Source organism: Asterias rubens, unplaced genomic scaffold, assembly GCF_902459465.1.
Source record: "Asterias rubens unplaced genomic scaffold, eAstRub1.3, whole genome shotgun sequence".
In the NCBI taxonomy this organism is placed as follows: Eukaryota; Metazoa; Echinodermata; class Asteroidea; order Forcipulatida; family Asteriidae; genus Asterias; species Asterias rubens.
This window is the reverse complement of record NW_022985789.1, coordinates 10,862-18,952: the sequence shown is the minus strand read 5'-3', so window position 1 is coordinate 18,952 and position 8,091 is coordinate 10,862. Positions and strand designations below refer to the sequence as shown.

Below are 8,091 nucleotides of genomic sequence, written 5' to 3'. Positions count from 1 at the left end.
GGTAAAATTTTGAAGATTGAGCATGATACTGGGATCGAAATTACCCGTTGTACATTTTGTTTTTCTCTCCGACAGCTCTGTGCACAAAACTCCCATAGTGGAGGTTGTTGAAATCGTTTCTGAGCAACCCCGCCTACTTGAGCTTTTTTCTATCAAGAAGTGTGCAAGTCGCCCTAAACCTTTAAAAAATGGACGCAGGAACATGCCAGGATGACTATGGTACAAACTGCATCTCCCTAGCATTTTTTGGTCCAGAGTTATTCCAGAGCATTGCTGAAAGTTTTTAATTGTCCGGGCCTATTTTTGGAATGACCCCCCCTATTATTGGTTGGAATCCTGACTGCGCCGTGTCTTTGTATACGTTGTATACACGCACAGTGTACGTCAATTTCTGATTGGTGCCTGCTCGCGCCGTAGCATCTGGCCCCGCCTTAAAAATCGTCAGAGCATTAAGATTTGTACGAGAGGAAAGCCCTTGAACATGGCAATCCTGTGGTGGTAAAATTTTGAAGATTGAGCATGATACTGGGATCGAAATTACCTGTTGTACATTTTGTTTTTCTCTCCGACAGCTCTGTGCACAAAACTCCCATAGTGGAGGTTGTTGAAATCGTTTCTGAGCAACCCCGCCTACTTGAGGTTTTTTCTATCAAGAAGTGTGCAAGTCGCCCTAAACCTTTAAAAAATGGACGCAGGAACATGCCAGGATGACTATGGTACAAACTGCATCTCCCTAGCATTTTTTGGTCCAGACTTATTCCAGAGCATTGCTGAAAGTGTTTAATTGTCCGGGCCTATTTTTTGAATGACCCCCCATATTGTTGGTTGGAATCCTGACTGCGCCGTGTCTTTGTATACGTTGTATACACGCACAGTGTACGTCACTTTCTAACGGGTGCCTGCTCGCGCCGTCGCATCTGGCCCCGCCTTAAAAATCGTCAGAGCATTAAGTTTCGTACGAGAGGGAAGCCCTTGAACATGGCAATCCTGTGGTGGTAAAATTTTGAAGATTGAGCATGATACTGGGATCGAAATTACCCGTTGTACATTTTGTTTTTCTCTCCGACAGCTCTGTGCACAAAACTCCCATAGTGGAGGTTGTTGAAATCGTTTCTGAGCAACCCCGCCTACTTGAGGTTTTTTCTATCAAGAAGTGTGCAAGTCGCCCTAAACCTTTAAAAAATGGACGCAGGAACATGCCAGGATGACTATGGTACAAACTGCATCTCCCTAGCATTTTTTGGTCCAGAGTTATTCCAGAGCATTGCTGAAAGTGTTTAATTGTCCGGGCCTATTTTTTGAATGACCTCCCCCCCCCCCCTATTGTTGGTTGGAATCCTGACTGCGCCGTGTCTTTGTATACGTTGTATACACGCACAGTGTACGTCAATTTCTAATGGGTGCCTGCTCGCGCCGTCGCATCTGGCCCCGCCTTAAAAATCGTCAGAGCATTAAGTTTTGTACGAGAGGAAAGCCCTTGAACATGGCAATCCTGTGGTGGTAAAATTTTGAAGATTGAGCATGATACTGGGATCGAAATTACCCGTTGTACATTTTGTTTTTCTCTCCGACAGCTCTGTGCACAAAACTCCCATAGTGGAGGTTGTTGAAATCGTTTCTGAGCAACCCCGCCTACTTGAGGTTTTTTCTATCAAGAAGTGTGCAAGTCGCCCTAAACCTTCAAAAAATGGACGCAGGAACATGCCAGGATGACTAAGGTACAAACTGCATATCCCAAGCATTTTTTGGTCCAGAGTTATTCCAGAGCATTGCTGAAAGTTTTTAATTGTCCGGGCCTATTTTTGGAATGACCCCCCCTATTGTTGGTTGGAATCCTGACTGCGCCGTGTCTTTGTATACGTTGTATACACGCACAGTGTACGTCAATTTCTAATGGGTGCCTGCTCGCGCCGTCGCATCTGGCCCCGCCTTAAAAATCGTCAGAGCATTAAGTTTTGTACGAGAGGAAAGCCCTTGAACATGGCAATCCTGTGGTGGTAAAATTTTGAAGATTGAGCATGATACTGGGATCGAAATTACCCGTTGTACATTTTGTTTTTCTCTCCGACAGCTCTGTGCACAAAACTCCCATAGTGGAGGTTGTTGAAATCGTTTCTGAGCAACCCCGCCTACTTGAGGTTTTTTCTATCAAGAAGTGTGCAAGTCGCCCTAAACCTTAAAAAAATGGACGCAGGAACATGCCAGGATGACTAAGGTACAAACTGCATCTCCCTAGCATTTTTTGGTCCAGAGTTATTCCAGAGCATTGCTGAAAGTTTTTAATTGTCCGGGCCTATTTTTGGAATGACCCCCCCCTATTGTTGGTTGGAATCCTGACTGCGCCGTGTCTTTGTATACGTTGTATACACGCACAGTGTACGTCAATTTCTAATGGGTGCCTGCTCGCGCCGTCGCATCTGGCCCCGCCTTAAAAATCGTCAGAGCATTAAGTTTTGTACGAGAGGAAAGCCCTTGAACATGGCAATCCTGTGGTGGTAAAATTTTGAAGATTGAGCATGATACTGGGATCGAAATTACCCGTTGTACATTTTGTTTTTCTCTCCGACAGCTCTGTGCACAAAACTCCCATAGTGGAGGTTGTTGAAATCGTTTCTGAGCAACCCCGCCTACTTGAGCTTTTTTCTATCAAGAAGTGTGCAAGTCGCCCTAAACCTTAAAAAAATGGACGCAGGAACATGCCAGGATGACTAAGGTACAAACTGCATCTCCCTAGCATTTTTTGGTCCAGAGTTATTCCAGAGCATTGCTGAAAGTTTTTAATTGTCCGGGCCTATTTTTTGAATGACCCCCCCTATTGTTGGTTGGAATCCTTACTGCGCCATGTGTTTGGATACGTTGTATACACGCACAGTGTACGTCAATTTCTAATGGGTGCCTGCTCGCGCCGTCGCATCTGGCCCCGCCTTAAAAATCGTCAGAGCATTAAGTTTTGTACGAGAGGAAAGCCCTTGAACATGGCAATCCTGTGGTGGTAAAATTTTGAAGATTGAGCATGATACTGGGATCGAAATTACCCATTGTACATTTTGTTTTTCTCTCCGACAGCTCTGTGCACAAAACTCCCATAGTGGAGGTTGTTGAAATCGTTTCTGAGCAACCCCGCCTACTTGAGGTTTTTTCTTTCAAGAAGTGTGCAAGTCGCCCTAAACCTTTAAAAAATGGACGCAGGAACATGCCAGGATGACTATGGTACAAACTGCATCTCCCTAGCATTTTTTGGTCCAGAGTTATTCCAGAGCATTGCTGAAAGTTTTTAATTGTCCGGGCCTATTTTTGGAATGACCCCCCCCCCCCCCTATTGTTGGTTGGAATCCTGACTGCGCCGTGTCTTTGTATACGTTGTATACACGCACAGTGTACGTCAATTTCTAATGGGTGCCTGCTCGCGCCGTAGCATCTGGCCCCGCCTTAAAAATCGTCAGAGCATTAAGTTTTGTACGAGAGGGAAGCCCTTGAACATGGCAATCCTGTGGTGGTAAAATTTTGAAGATTGAGCATGATACTGGGATCGAAATTACCCATTGTACATTTTGTTTTTCTCTCCGACAGCTCTGTGCACAAAACTCCCATAGTGGAGGTTGTTGAAATCGTTTCTGAGCAACCCCGCCTACTTGAGCTTTTTTCTATCAAGAAGTGTGCAAGTCGGCCTAAACCTTAAAAAAATGGACGCAGGAACATGCCAGGATGACTAAGCATCTGGCCCCGCCTTAAAAATCGTCAGAGCATTAAGTTTTGTACGAGAGGGAAGCCCTTGAACATGGCAATCCTGTGTTGGTAAAATTTTGAAGATTGAGCATGATACTGGGATCGAAATTACCCATTGTACATTTTGTTTTTCTCTCCGACAGCTCTGTGCACAAAACTCCCATAGTGGAGGTTGTTGAAATCGTTTCTGAGCAACCCCGCCTACTTGAGGTTTTTTCTATCAAGAAGTGTGCAAGTCGCCCTAAACCTTAAAAAAATGGACGAAGGAACATGCCAGGATGACTAAGGTACAAACTGCATCTCCCTAGCATTTTTTGGTCCAGAGTTATTCCAGAGCATTGCTGAAAGTTTTTAATTGTCCGGGCCTATTTTTGGAATGACCCCCCCCCCCCCCCCTATTGTTTGTTGGAATCCTGACTGCGCCGTGTCTTTGTATACGTTGTATACACGCACAGTGTACGTCAATTTCTAATGGGTGCCTGCTCGCGCCGTAGCATCTGGCCCCGCCTTAAAAATCGTCAGAGCATTAAGTTTTGTACGAGAGGGAAGCCCTTGAACATGGCAATCCTGTGGTGGTAAAATTTGGAAGATTGAGCATGATACTGGGATCGAAATTACCCATTGTACATTTTGTTTTTGTCTCCGACAGCTCTGTGCACAAAACTCCCATAGTGGAGGTTGTTGAAATCGTTTCTGAGCAACCCCGCTGATAAAAGGTAAGGGAAACTCCCGAGTCGTGAACATTAGAACAGCTGTTAGTTCATAAATCTATCATAGTTTCCTTCATTCGTTGGCAAACTTGCCTCCTTTCTTCTATTGTACTTCCTACTGACCACCAAACTGTAAAATTGAAAGGGGGAGGGGAGTGACACTGTTATTAGGAGAGCATATCTAATTTCCCTCGCATCCAAGTGTTAACAGCAGGAGTGGTAACAACTAAACACAGAGATTGTTTTGCTAGCCTAGTTTGCCATAAAACAAAACCAAACATGAAACCAATATTGCTTTATCATTTTGACGTTGTGGTTGTGTGGAAGCTGCTCAACTTTTTGCAGCTGTTTTCGACTGCTTTGAGCATTACTAGTATAATAATAATAATAATATAGAAGTCTTACATAGTACATGTATCTACCAACAAGGTACTCAAGGCGCTTAGTATATACATTTATACAGAATGAAAAGGTTATTGAAAGGTACGAATTTTGAGACCCAATTGTGTAGCACCTTATTTATAAGAACAAGTTTCAACATGTGGATTCAATAACTAATAGCGCAAGGTGTTGCTTATTTAGAATTTTTATGGTCTTGGCTCACAAGGTGCTACAGCCAGGAACACCGGGGCGAACCCCTTCTCTCTTTGATAAGTGCACTGGGTTCTTTTACATGCGTTACACAACACATGGGACCAACGGCTTTACGTCCCATCCTAAGGACGAAGCAATGGTTAAGAGTCTGGCTTAAGGTCACTGCTGATTCAGGCCACTATGGTCTCTAAAGTATTCTAACACTAAAAACCTGTGCCATTAATTTAGAACATGGGAGTTTCATAACAAAAAAAGAGTATAACCGTCACCTGCTCGATTCCTCAACCCCCGCCCCCCCCCCCCTCTAAAAAGAAAAGAAACATCACATAAACATGTGCCATCATTTTCATTTTGCTTGAATTGTTTAAATCAAGTCTTTTGAGATGACTAGAATGCCCCCCTCAAATGGTAAAAGCCTTATTAAATTGTTGCTGCAGATGAAGACACACAACAACACACCTCTTTTACAAGATATTGTTTATTTTTGTTTAGCTACAGACAGATGCCATTGTCAGATGAAGTCTACCTCTTCAATAGTATAGATGCATGATGCACATGCTACCCAGTGTCAAAGTACAGCAAGGTCTTCCCCATCAACAGGTAAGAACCAGTTTTAACATGTGGGTTCATTAACTAATAGTTCAAAGTGTTGCTTTTTTAGACTTTTTATAATCTTGGCTCCACAAAAACCACGGACAAAAAGGTTTTATAAACATACCAGCTAAAGAATCGGGGCTTTCATCGTCATTAGTTAAATTTAATTATATGCACCAACATTAATTTGAGATTTTGGACAGCTTAATTTTTTTTTTAACCAATTTGATTGAGCTTTACTCAATTATATGTAATTATTACACATGACACTTATGTCCAAAAAGCTTCTCTCCACCCAGGGGTAAATGGGTACCTGTGAGGGCAGAGTTGGTTCTTGTGATTGATTAGCTTAGTATTTGGCAGCACAGGCTGTATACTTCCCAGGGAGCTGAGATAGTTTAAGGAATTATTTATGGCCAAGTGACCAGGGGTGATAATGTTGACGCGCCATGAGCGTCACTACCTGACTGACCTGAGCGCTGAATAAAAAGCCTTTATTATTATTATTACTATTAAAAATGTTGAAGTTGATCTTTAATAGTAAATGTTCAAACTGCCCTTGTACTTTATTACTTGATCTTACTTCAAAGCTTAATAAGAGTTATTGTATTTTCTGTTTGCATTGATAGCTGGGGCAGTCATCAGACAGCGAGGGTTGTCAGCTCCACAGAGATTTACTCATCAACCAAGTAGATGTCAGAGACCTGCAGTTGATGAGTTTCCTAACCGTTAACATTGAATCAGGTAAATAAACTGCTCTAAAAGGTTGCGGAAACTATTCTGCACATTACGAAAGCTGATGGATCAATCATGAATCTATCCCAGTTTTGTTTTCTTATTTTTTTCACTTCTTTGTCTTGATAGTTTATGCAATAGACCGATCCATTAGGCTCCGCTTTCATTGAAAACATTCCGCTCACCTGGCTGTTAAATATATCTACACAAACTGAAATAATAACAACTTTTCTGGGGCTGGGGGGGGGGGGGGGGGTTTGGGAAGTAAATAATTTGAAAACAAAATTTACACATACCTCAACATAATGGCTGTTCCTTCAAATGCCTACATCTCGTTGTTCGATCTCGATCATTTTTATCTTTTGTTAGTACATGAAAAACTAAAATTACATTGTTTAATGTCACAGTCTAAATATACCTTAATAATAAACATTTGTTTGTCTTAATATGTAGATGGTGTCTACCTGTCACACATTTCCGAGACCTGCAACTACGTGTAGTCAGCCCACTGTCTACATATCACCTGTTTATATGTGTGAGGGTTACGCAAGAGGAAGGTAAAATACCTGTGCTTGTTTTACACTAACATCAAAGGGTGGTCTGTTTTTGCAGCACTCATGCCAACAGAATATCTCGTCACATACCACAACATTTTTGGGGATGAAATGCTGGCACCAGCCTAACCCGAAATGAGAGGTCCGTCCCTACAGATTGATTGCAGCACTCATGCCAACTGAATATCTCGTCACATACCACAACATTTTTGGGGATGAAATGCTGGCACCAGCCTAACCCGAAATGAGAGGTCTGTCCCTACAGATTGATTACAGATTTAAAAGATAGGAAACATGTTTTTGATTAACAAAACCCCTGTATCTGTACAAAATTACAATTTTAAATAATTATAAAGTTTTTTAGTACAAACCATTGATATTTCATCTCAAGTTAAACGATAAACTAGGAATGAAATTATTTCGCATCGTATGATGATAAGTAAAAGATCTGGAACGTACTGTACACCATGCCTGACCTAAAACAAATTTACAAAATTTAGTTCAGGCAAATCGGATCCAATTTATTTAAGGTACACTTTGGCAAAATTGATCTGAAAATTTAAATGATGTATAAATGGAGTAATCATTAATGGATCACCATATTTTGATGACAATGGCCAAATTAAACGCCCCTAGTTATGGTTAGTTCATTTAATAATAATAAATTATAATAACAAATATAATAATGTGCCATGTCTGTCTAAAAGACACTCCTGGCGCAGGAGAGATGCAGAAGCAAGATTGCAATGAGCTACATTGTTAAGCATAAATAGAAGTTTTTGACTTCCTTTTTTGTGTCCCGTTACATCTTAGGACACCTCAATGTTTTCATCTCACAGCATAAAAAAGCTGATATCCTAAAACTTCGAGAGTGTAGCAAATAACTCTCATTACAATCTTGAAAGCTTCAGAGTTTGAGAGAAAAAGTTATTTTTATTATTTAAACCTCACGGTCTTCAAGGCATTGTATATGAAGGAATCCTAAATGAGCAACCAGCTTGTTGATTTCATTTGTAAGTAGATATGTTAATTATTTAATGTCGGAGGCAGATGTTATCTAACATTCAAGTAAATGTTCTTGTAAAAAGTAAGTGTACAATTTGCAAGCAAGCACACAATTTGTGTGTTTTGAACTCACAAAGTTGGAGAAAAATGTACTGTTTCTCGGGGTGGAATAC

The 8,091-nt window shown here is 41.3% G+C and overlaps 1 long non-coding RNA gene across 1 annotated transcript; it reads left to right on the top strand.

The window, feature by feature from the left end:
- The first annotated feature begins 4,412 nt into the window (after nt 1-4,412).
- LOC117306693 lies at nt 4,413-7,226 on the top strand. The gene is made up of 5 exons (XR_004520975.1): nt 4,413-4,442; nt 5,523-5,630; nt 6,254-6,368; nt 6,813-7,055; nt 7,165-7,226. It is a non-coding gene; the product is annotated as an uncharacterized LOC117306693 (long non-coding RNA).
- The last annotated feature ends 865 nt before the right edge of the window (nt 7,227-8,091 follow it).